Here is an 11,970-nt window from a genome sequence, read left to right on the forward strand (position 1 = left end):
CGCCCTGGAAAGACATCAGGGATGCAGTGTTCTATTTGGCTGAGCCACATCACTCTGGGGTTCATTTCTAATGAATAGCAAAGCACTGTCCTCTATAGCCCCTTTCATTCCCACAGCTCAGAATACTTTAAGCTTCCAAATGAGCATAAATGAGGTAATTAAACAGCAATGTTCCTCTGAAGTAAGAGAAGGGTATTAAGAGATCCCCTCAGACCCCACTGAAATGCATTTTCTAGATGGGATTAGAAAATGAGATAAAGCAGAAATACAAATGCTGTTTTCTTCTGAGGCCCTCTGTAAGATTTGACCCAGTCAGATCGATGCTCTGGACACAGAACAGTTCATCGTTCTCCGCTTTTTCCTAGAATGACTGCAGGCAAACACAGCTCATCCTTAAGCACAAATCAGAGCACCGAAATCCAGAACAGCCAGCAGGCAACTGGGATCTCCTGTAGAACCCCAGTAGGGTCAGACCAGCCCTTATGCCAAGGAGGGCATCAGGCTCTCAATGCAAATGATTGACTACGCAAAGCAGCTTCCATAGGGAAGGGGGGAAATAAATTCTTCCCTGATCCCCCCTCCAGAGCTCAGCTTATCCCTCAAGCATGAGATTCAATTACCCTTATCATTATTGTAGCTTGCCTCGCTAGAAATGTTATTAGCGGTGATGAAATTATCCAGCCCTGTTTTACACTGGAGAGAAACAGAAGAGACTCCTCCTGCCAGCTGCTGGGAAGCAGACACCCTCCTTGGCAGAAGAATAAATGGCTCCAAGTCTCACAGCAGCTCCCAGAAAGGAGTGCCCGGGGCAGCGGCCTTCATTTACACAGTGTTTTGCAGCATCACTCACTGGTTGAGGACCAGTTACCATAAGCACTCACGTGGGCTGAGCTGTCCTAAGCTACACCCTCAAGCGAGCTACAACTCTGCGACAACACAGCAGCCAATGCCAGCTATTGGCACAGCAATTCCCAGCCCTGCCTTCTTTCTGTGCCATCACCCAAGCGGGATTTTCCCAAATGGTAATACTTGAGATAAGCTTCCTTGGACAGCATCACAAATGATCCTTGGTGGAAGGGACAGCTGTGAAGGTGAATGCAGCTGTGCATGGGCAGATCTGTCGGCCACCTGAGGGGCATCCCAGGCACAAATCTATGCTGAGGGATTTAACTTCCTATCTCTTCAGTCGCTGGCTTCCCTTTGCACACACAGCATCCTCTGGGGCTTCCCCTTCTCCAGCCAGCTCCAATCCCGTCTCATCTCCTCCTCCCTTTGGAGCAAGATTTGAATTCATCACCATTTTTAAGAAAGCACTTAAAGAACAGAGCAGAACTGATAGCTAAATTAAACCTGCTGAGAGCGCCTGTTTAATTGAAAATGCCATCTGTAATTTAAATGTCAGAGCTGGGATGGTTATTAAAACCCTCCTTGATTACTGCGCCTCATTTCACAGTTTCAAAACAGACAAGAAAAAGCTGCAAATGGGCCATGTAACCCAGCACCACCAAGCAATTAATAAACCTCCTCCTTGCCTCTGCACCAGCCTCCCAGCCACACAGCACTGGGACAGGCCAGCAGGTCCTGCTTCTCCTGGAGACGACCAGCAAAGCCAGAGCAAGCAGCCAGAGCATCTCCTCCAGGCCCAGCTGCAGCTGTGTGCCCCCCTCCTTCACCAGGGCGAATGGGAGAGGAGGTGGCTGGTGGAGCAGAAGGAAAAGGAGCATAAATACATCCATGTAAGTGTCAGAGGGGGAGGATGAGAGGGAAAAAAAAAAAAAAGACAAAAAAAAAAAAGACCCTTATCCTACGGATCCCAGGCAGGTTCCTACCAACTTCAATACAGGAGGGAAGAGAACAAATCAGCATCTACTGAAGAAGCAGCACCAGAGGCAGGTTTGTATTAAACAAGCACCATCCATCATTCTAAGACCACAGTTAATAAACCACGGGCTTCAGCAAATTACAGCAAGAGCACGCAGGGCACCACGAGCGTGGGCTGCAAATCATCTCCCCTTCTCTGGGGGCAGGGCAGCAGGCAGCATCCCTTGCTGCTGACCCCTCGCAGCAGAGCTGGCTTTGGAGAAGCTCAGATTCACACACAAACACGTTTGTGCCATCCTTGGGTACAAGAGCATCCCTCACCTCACTGCCTGCTATCCATGCAGGGGCTGCCCCAGAGCCAGCAGGGCATCAGTCTGCCAAACAAACCCCACTTTTCGGTACTATGGGCACTGTGTGCAGTGGAGAAGACTATTAAATTAATCAGGGCTGCAGTGGAGACACTGGGAGCGCAACCAATTAGCCATTAATGGCTGCTGCGAGATTTGGATGCTTTAATGAGTACCTGGCAACAGCACATTGCCAGCTGCCTCTGTCCATTGCCTCTACTTGCTCACTTTCCATTAGATTTAGCCTTCATGGCAGAGTGGAGCTGGTGGCTGGGGGGAAATCCATCACTCCTCCAATACAAGGAGCAGAAAGAGCACAGGGAGGAGGCAACAGCAGAGCTGTGCCCACCTGGAATTCCTGACACAGCCATCCCAGCATGGCAGCAGAGGTCAGCAGTGCATGAAAGCAGGTGATGATGTTTTGCATGCAATCTTCCCCAACCCAAATCTTGACCTTCCTCGTTGTTTTTTACTTCCTTAGCACTGTGATGCAAAGAACATAAGAAATAATTGGAAATTATGCATCAAGAGATGAACTGGGGCAAGGGGTAACTAATACTGCCCCACAGCTAACTCTATCAAGTTCACTGTAATTAGATGCTAAAGCACTTTGCTTTACATTAAAAAAAATGAAAAGAAAAAGAAAAGGGGAGCTAATGGCTTCATACTACTGAAAGCAAGCCCACATAAAAAAAAAAAAAAAAGCAGCAACAAAAACCATAACAAACAACAACAATTAATGAAACATTTCAACAACATCTTCAGGCTGTAATGTTAGAAATGACAAATTCTAAAGATAAACTTAACAGAGTGCTATAAAGGGAGAGAAAGATCTGTGGAGAAGGATCTTCTGGCACTCATTGCCAGGATCTGCTCTTGTCCACCACGATGTGCCCAGCACTGGTGACAAAGTCCAACCTCTTTGCAGCCTCTCCAGCAACACAAGCAATCCTCCAGGATGGTCAGCACACCAGACACAGCTTCCCAAAAAGCAGACAGACACAGCTTCCTAAAAAAGCCATGGCTGAACTGTTCCACATTGGCAGAGCCCACATTTAGCATCCCAAACACACGGTCCTGCAATTGCTTACAACACAAGTGCTCAGGGTTTGGAAAGACGCTCAGAAGTCATTTATCTGCGTCACAGCTCAGCGCGGGAGTCCTTGAGAGCCCCAGTAAGAACTGCAGACACGACCAACCTTGCTCAGAACAGAGCACCCACAGACACGTGCTTTATTATTCAGGACATGAAGGGTTGTCATGAAGAGGAGGTACGTTCCCCACTGCTTATTCTGCCTAGCTCACTCAGTTGTACACGGATTTGGTGAGAGCAGGGTTCACACGAGCACAGTCTGATCTACAGAAGGGCAAAGTTAGGCTGAGAGTTCCTTGCATTTCGTGCTCCAGCATCACCAGGTTTGTTGCAAATGGCACCAAAGCAGAGAGGCAGCTCAGAGGACAAAGGCACAGCGTTCACCTGCACTCACTGGGCTGAGGAAGCAACAATATGGAGGTAGAGGAGGCACCATTGCTGGGGCGGCACTGAAGCACACGGTGTAGTGGGCATGGTGGGGATGGGTGACTTGGTGATCTGAGTGGTCTTATCCAACCTTAATGATTCTGCTCCTGCTGCCTTCTGGAGAACACTGGTGTTGAAATGAGGGGAGCAATATCAGTAATTAATGCATCTGCAGGAGCATAGACATAGGAGAAAATTAGTTTTTCCCTTTTTCTATGGATTCCTTGACACGTTGTTTACAAAATATATTCTGCTCTGGGTAGAAAAGCCCATTCCTTTGGGACAGGCAGATTCTGGAGCGTTGTAGCCATTGAATCCTGGGTTTGCTTCCACACCAGCCATTCCAGGCAACATTAAATTAGGATACTAAAACGCCAGCCTGTCTCCTTTCTAAGAAGTAATGGCACACAATGAAAACAGAATGGATTCTATTAATTAGGGAAACATCTGAATTTCTATTCCGACCCTAACTTGGCTCAGAGCTCTCACAGCTGTAACACTGAATACTTCCCCCCTGCCCCACACACAGTAATCTGGAGAAACTGTATTCTTCTCTCCAGCAGAAGGAGGGTTTTAGAGGCAAGTTGGATTTTGAGCATGATTTTGAGTGGCCTGGCATCAATCCAATTAAGCACTTACAGCCCTGATTAACTGTAATCAAAAGGTATGTCCCAGAGACATACTCTAGAGCTATTTTAAGATACATCATTCATGTCTGCCAGTAGGATAAAGGTGAACTGGGTACTCAAAACACTAGGAAATGCTACCTTCCAGGTTCTGCAGTCTGAAAGCACAAAGACAAACCAGAACGGATTGACTGCAACCAGCTCAGCCCCTTCAAAACGCCTTTATTCCCTATTCTATAGCGAAATTAGAAGTGCAAAAGTGGTTAAATCTTACCAGAGCAGAAAACAGACCAGATTACAGAAATTTCAGATTCAGCCAAGCAATTTTTTCCGTCAGTAACTGAGCTTTTTGGTTTTGTGTTTAGAAGATGCACTCCCCAGAGTTTGATCTGTATGCCAGAAGGGTATCGGTACACTTTTGATGAAGAAACATCCAGTAACTGATCTGTGCATTGCATATAGTTAAATCACATTTATTACTACTTTTGAGAAAAACCAACCTACTTGAGGAACAGCCCTCTAATCATCCCAAAGCGCACCCTGAGGATGTTTTCATTCTGCACCTGAGCATGTATTTACATGATGAATCCGTGGCACCTCACCGAGTGAAGGATGGTGCATTTTTAAGAACACTTATAAATATGTATTCACCTGATAGACTGGAAGAACTAATCTAGGTTTGAAAAGATCCACAATTATGAACTTACAGCCTCTTCCCTAATTGCCTCTAAGGGGTGGGGTAGGGATAAAAAAAAAAAAAAAAGCAAGCATCTGGAGCTACAGAAAGTCTGTACGTGTATCAGAGGTGCTTCTGCTTCTGACAGAGCAGCTCAGGTTTTAAAAGAACGAAGAAAGAGTAATGCTGGAAACAGGTTGGCAGGGAGGCACTCTTGCACGGACACAAACAAAACAAGGTTCCAAGTCTCTTCCCTTCCTTTCTCTCCCCAGCATCTCTGAGCAATGGCATCTTTGCTTAGAAAAGAGCCCAACAAAACCGCAGCCCAGCTCTTCGGAGGAGCAAACCACATAATTAGCACAGCATTTCTGTAACACCAGGTCTTCTCTCTCTAATTTGCTTTAATTAGAGATTTTGCTGCCGGCAGGGGATAGCAGATTGACAGTCCTAGAGCAAGAAAAAAATGAAAGTCAATCACACAAAGCACTGCAGGCTTCTCCCCATATCCAAAGGTGGAGGGGAGATTTGGGCTTACCATTAGCTCTGCATCTCCAAGGGGATTTCCAGTTCTAGCTTTAAGACTTTCCTGTACTCACAGGACTCCAAAAACTTGGTCTCTTAAAGAAAAGATGAAGTATTCAAGAATTTGGAGAGTTCAACACTGAGAAGATAAGAGACCTCCCTGGTGGTAGAAGGCCCTAGGATGCCCACAGCCAAACACGTAATAGTCAGCAACTTCCAGGATCACTTAATGCTCTTCAAAGGGTTGACAAACTCCTCTGCTACTTGAGCATCCCTCATAGTTCCCCCTGCCCTGTTTCTCACTCTGGTGGCATGTTGCAGCAGAAGGCCTCATTATAAGAAGCTCTACGTTTGTTTCGAATCATAGAACCCTTAAGGTTGGAAAAGGCCATTCAGATCATCCACTCCAACTCCAATCCATCCCCACCATGCCCACTAACCATCTCCACATTCTTTAAAACCCTTGGGGATGATGATCCCACCACCTTCATGGGCAACCTGTTCACAGTGCCTCACTGCTCTTTCTGAGGAGTTCTCCTTAATATCAAAGCTGAACCTTTCCTGGCTTAGCTGAAAGCCAGTGCCTCTCATCCCATCATTCAGATCACCTTCAAGAGTTGTCTACCCAAGGCTAAAGTCAACCTAACCCTACTAACAACTATTAGACTCATTACAACAGGCGTTTGGTTCAACAGTTCCACCAGCTAGTGGACATCATTGTCACTCTGCTCACAGAGGCACAGACTCCTGCTTCATTCCAAGCCTCTCTGGAACCTCTCCAAACACAGACAAAGCAGGTGAGTGCAGGTGGAAAGCTGCAGTTTTATGGCGTGACCACGAAAAAGGGACTCACACTTTCACATCAGGAGCTGCACCATTTCCTCTCCCATTCTCCTTTTTGAAGTGCATCTATCTTTTCCTTCTGAAATGCAGCATGTCAGGATGTGGGGAACACCCAGGTTCTGCTGTATCTGGTACCTCCTGGCACGCTCCACAATAGCTGCTGCAGTGAGACCACTGCCCTGCACCAGAGAGCTGGGCTCTTAGGACCAAGAACTTTGAAATATCTCCAGAAATTACATTACCTTTCCTTTTGATTTGTGCTTTATGTTTGTTTACTTCCATCTAGCCCAGATTTTCATCCCTTCCAGATTTCCCTGAGATGCTCAAGTTTCTAATTAACCGGAAAGGCTTTTTATTCCTTACAACTCTCCAGTTATGAATAATGATACCAGCTCATAAATGAAAATTGTCTTCCTATTTAAATTTTGTAATTTTGGGAGGGTAAATTGAGAGGGGGGGGGAAGGGGGGAAAGCAAGCATGAAGCAGTGGCCCTTGGGTCATTTGCAACTTATTAATTTCAAGCAGAGCTCTTAGCTCACTTATTAACATTGAGTACACTACAGTAAAATTTAATGGCTAGGATATTAATTACCTTGCAGGCTTTCATATCTAGACAATGGTTTATTTTTGTGTTATAAAGCAGTAGTAACAAGGGTATCATTCACCAATCTCACGAGATCCTACGTCACTCAGCCCTGGTTCCTGGCTGCCAGACAGGAGATGCTCTGAGCCCTCATTCTGGCACTGCACCATGGCACAGGTCTGTGCCCATCCCAGGACACGAGCTGTGCACTGGCAGGGAGCTCCAGGACACACAGCCACTGCTGTGCCTTCTACTCCCATCAGCTCAGCCCCAGAGGAGCACGAGGTGCTTGGATGAGTGCACGCTCACAGCCACAGGAGCAGCTGCAGAGCAATTTCCAATGCCAGCGTACTTTGGGTGTTATACACTCCCATCAATTTTAACATAATTCATAAGACACATAAACAGGCCTTTCGCCCACACTTAGAGGAGCCACCTGTCTCTGTCCCACATGCCATTGACTCATTAAGCTCAAATCACACGGCTGTCTATGCAAAATGCAGGTCAGTCAATTGACTAAATGGCAAGGAATAAAACACGATGGCACTTAACAGGCGCTGCTCAGTGCTCTGCAGTAATTGCAAGGCTATGATGTTCTTGTCCTGGTGTTTTTCTCTTGAGAAAGGACTTCATCTGCTTTGGGATTCAACACAAGAACAACAGCAATTTGCATGTGTGTTACAGCAACCTGACCCCTTGCAAAGCACTCTGCTATAAAATCCAGCTCCTTCCTACACAGTCATTAGAAGTCCCAATAAAAAAACAAAAGTAGAATTACCCTACAGATCTCAGCGGATCAAACCAGGCTATTAGATCATTTATACATTGAGAAAAAAAAAAAAAGACCACAACACTCTGTACCAACAATTATCATCATCAGTGCAGAGGTCCAAAGGTGCCCACAAATTCAAATGCAGCTGCCCCTCAACCCACTGAAAGCCACAGCCATTTGCTTGCCAATCTACTGACTATTTCCACCTGCCGTGTTTATTTGCTAAAGGAGGCTATTCCAGAACCTTGGTTGTGCCACAAGCGAGTGCCACCAGCACAGGAAGGAAGCACCACATGGAGACTGCAAAACAAGTTGTTCCAAACAGCAGCTACAGGTTTGTGCTGGCACAAGCCAGAAATTACATTTCTCTCCCCCACCCCCAACCCTCTCCTTTACTTTCTTGAATTTTTAAACCCTGCAAATTTCCCTCCCTTTTCAAAGAAAAATTTCTTTTATGTGCTCAGCCCTTCAAAGAAGGTAAAGGATCCGGTACTTTCTCTCGCCTTTGTACCTTCTGAAGATGCATCTACTGAATATGGAGGAGCATTCCTTTTATATTCCCAGCTCAAAAGGATCAAAACAATGATCTGGGCACTGGAGCCTGGGTTGTAAGTAGGGCAGAAAGCCAGAAGCATTCATACCGATCCTACAATGGATCTACTCTCTCCCTGGCCTGGTGGTTGGCGACCCTGCACACAGCTGGGGGGTGAATCGTTGTGGTCCTTTTCAACCCAGGCCATTCTAGGATTCTGTGACTCAGATACCCCTTCAGCCCCTGCGTGTGTGTGCTCATCCCCCACTAATTCATTCAGGGTGTGTTTGTCGGGGTGGGAAACCACAGCTCAGGTAGCTGGGTAGATATTTCTTCCTCTCCACCACTGTGGCATTTCAGCTAAGTTAAAGTCTCAGAGGTGAGGGAGAAATTTATTACTAGGGAACAGAGGGGATTTGGGTAAAAACTGAAGTGGTTTTTCAATAAAAAACAAAACAAAACACATTTTGTTTGTTATCATTTCCAAACAAATCAAAGTTTCTCAATCCACCTTAGTCTGGCATTTCTGCCTGTAGCCAGGTCTCCATAAACTAATTGCCACATTTTGCCCTGGGTGGCACAGGGGTGCAGGTCCATGGCTTTTCAGCTCAGGAAGGTGGGACAGTTTTGTGGCCGAGGGAAAGCCACAGGAATGCAGAATATCGCAGCGCCCTTCGCTCTCCTCCCACAGTCTGCTGGGAATCGAGGTGACAATTATCTCAGCTTAATGAGAGGTCATTAATTCCTCGAGGCAGAGATTCCCCAAAGAAGGACAAGGCCAGGGTCAGAGTACTTCTTGCAGTGAAAACAATCAAAGCAAGACCACGTGGCTGAGCCATCCCCAGCTCTAATGGCTGTTCAGAGGCCATTTCAGGAGCTCTTCGTTTTGCGACAGCTGGAATTATGGGCAGTTCTGCTAAAAGAGCCTTTTCATGCTGCACGTAGATGCTCTAATCTGTTTTAATGGGTTTTCCAGCAAAGCCTTTGACACATTCTCATTACAGTAACGCTTTAATGCAGAAACATTCATATGATTAGAATAAAGTCTTCAAAAATCTCCTCTTTATGGAGATTTTTATTTTATTACAACACTGGTTTTCAACATGCACAGCAGTACCTGCATTAAAAAGCTGCTTTGTACAGACCAAATTGGGCCAATTTCAGCCTTTAACAACAAAAAAAACCCCAACAAATTCCAAGTTACAGGGTCAGCACGACAGCTGGTGTAAAGCCCCCACCTCCACAATCCAGGCCGAGTTAGGGAAGGAGGTTCTGTACCCAAATGGTGCCAGCTCAGGATATTATCCAGTTTCCAGGGTGAAAAGAACTATACAGCCTATATAATCAGCGAGCAGTTAATTCACAGTCTCAGGAAACTGGATTAAAGGGAGAATGGAGTGCAAGGAGGGCAGCTCCCTCTGCCTGCATGCTGCCCATCAGTCAGCCCAAGACGGTCTGTGTTTCACGGGGTGAGACAAGAGTTAGAGCTGCATGGGCCAGCCCACAACACCTCTGTGCCTTGACCTGGGGAGGCCCCACAGCATCGCCCCATCTTCATTCAGGCCCTCTGAGCCAGGAGTCAGTGATCACATCGTTAACTGTGTGGAAACCCCGCAGCTGAGTCCCACTCCTCACCACTAGGCTAAAAACAAAGGTCTTGCTGTGAAACTGAGCAACACACAGAGAGATATAATTACTTTTCTGGTTCTATTACTCTTCCTTCACCTACGAAATAGACCCAGCGAGCAGCAACAAGCAGCTCCTCATTTAGAGACCAGGAAGATGCTTTCATCTCATTGCCATGGCAAGCTAAAAATAACCCAAAGGAATAAAGTACCTTAACTAAATGCTGAAGTTCCGCAGTTCCTTTTAAAACGCACAAACAAAAAGCCAACACAAGGGCAGCTGCACAACAGGACAATCCTCGTGATAAATTAACCCATCGCTTCATCTGCCCCTGTTTCCAACACACCACAAACCATAGAATCACAGAATGGCCTGGGTAGAAAAGGAGCACAGTGCTCATCCAGTTCCAACCCCCTGCTGTGTGCAGGTCACCAACCAGCAGCCCAGGCTGCCCAGAGCCACATCCAGCCTGGCCTGGAATGCCTGCAGGGATGGGGCATCCATAGCCTCCTTGGGCAGCCTGTTCCAGTGCCTCATCACCCTCAAACCATGCTCCTCCAAATCTTGCCTTTGCAGCACTACCTTTTATTTAGCCCCTCTCTAGATTCAAGCCCTCAGCAGCAACCTTCCCCCTCCCCCCCCCCCCCCCCAGCAGGCTCTTAGGACACTTTGCCAGGTGATCTGTCACAGCACTGAATGCTAAACAAGCAGTTTGTCCCAGTGATAGCAGCACAGTCCCCAGGGTGTCCCAGGAGCCCAGCAGAGGTGACCTGGGAGCATTTCCCACTCCTTGTAGGAGGAATAGAAAGACGAGAGGTTGCTCAGCAAGCGTGGCTCATCCTGCAGAGCTGGATGCCGCTTCAGACAGCAGAGACTCATTAGGGGATGTAAACAGGCTGTCTCGGAGGGGAGATTTGTTCTTAATGGGAAAAGCAAGGCAAGCCCTTGCCTCCTCATCTCACACAGATGCCGATGCGAATATACTTATATTGGCCTGAAATAACATTTCAGCTGGAGATGGCTGCCAGCAGAGGGGGTCATGCGTTCTCTCTTTGCCCTGCTGAGAAGCCAGGGCTCTGAGGCAAGGCAGAGAGGCAGCACCCCACATTGCCTGCTCTGGGGGCAGGAACAGCAGGCAGCATCTCTGCTCCACTGGAGCAAGACGTTGTTACTCTGGAAACAAGGACCAGCTCTCTGCCCAGATGATGTACAGAGGACTGCACGCACATCTGAGGTGCTGCATCTTTGCAGGAGTGGTTCAACACTTCATGCCCAGCTCTGATGTGCAGTGAGGGGGGAACTGTTGTTTCCTGAGCACCCCTGGAGCTCTAGGGCCAAAGACTCAAGGCTTCCAACTACTTTGGTAGCTTTGTAGGAGACCCACCAGCACAGCATTCAAGCTATTGATCCAGGTTCTGCACGCGCACCTGAAAGGCATCTCCACCACCAGCACCAACAAAGGACAAGTTGGAGACCCCGGGTTCCCCCAGTAGGGCAGAGCAGCCAGATCTGCAGGGTCCGCACAGCTCCTTGGCACCAAGCAGTTGTCAGTGAGTTAATTAGCTACTGCCAACCGTTATTAAGCTTCAGCATGACAGTGTGATGTCATCAGAGCCAGCAGGAAGATGCTGCTCTGGAGTCTCGCTCTTCCCTTCCCCATTATGGCACAGCTCCCCAGTCCTGCAGCCACAAACAGCAGTGCTGGTGGGGGGATTCCCATCCCAAACAGTAGCTGAGCTGAGGAACCTCAGGAGCAAGCCAAACAGGGTTCCCCAGGTTAATGGAAAATCTGTCACTTGAAATGTCACTAGTGATGCTGCAATGATTAAATCCCAGTCTGGAGTCCCCAGCTCATTTCTTATTGACTGAATCAAGTGCCTTATATTGACAAGGCTTCTGTAAAATACACGAAGGCACAGGAAAAATCAATTCATTATTAGACTAGCCAGGCCACAGAGGTAAGTTTGAAAGGTGCACTGATAAAAGCCAAAGAATCTGGTGATCTTCCAGCCGTAACCCCACCCTCCCCTTCTTCCACTCAGAACTCTCCCCCTCAGGGCTCTGATGAAGGACATTGTCTAACAGGTACTGGAAGGAGAGGA

Source organism: Tympanuchus pallidicinctus, unplaced genomic scaffold, assembly GCF_026119805.1.
Source record: "Tympanuchus pallidicinctus isolate F22 unplaced genomic scaffold, pur_lepc_1.0 scaffold29, whole genome shotgun sequence".
NCBI classification, from domain to species: Eukaryota; Metazoa; Chordata; class Aves; order Galliformes; family Phasianidae; genus Tympanuchus; species Tympanuchus pallidicinctus.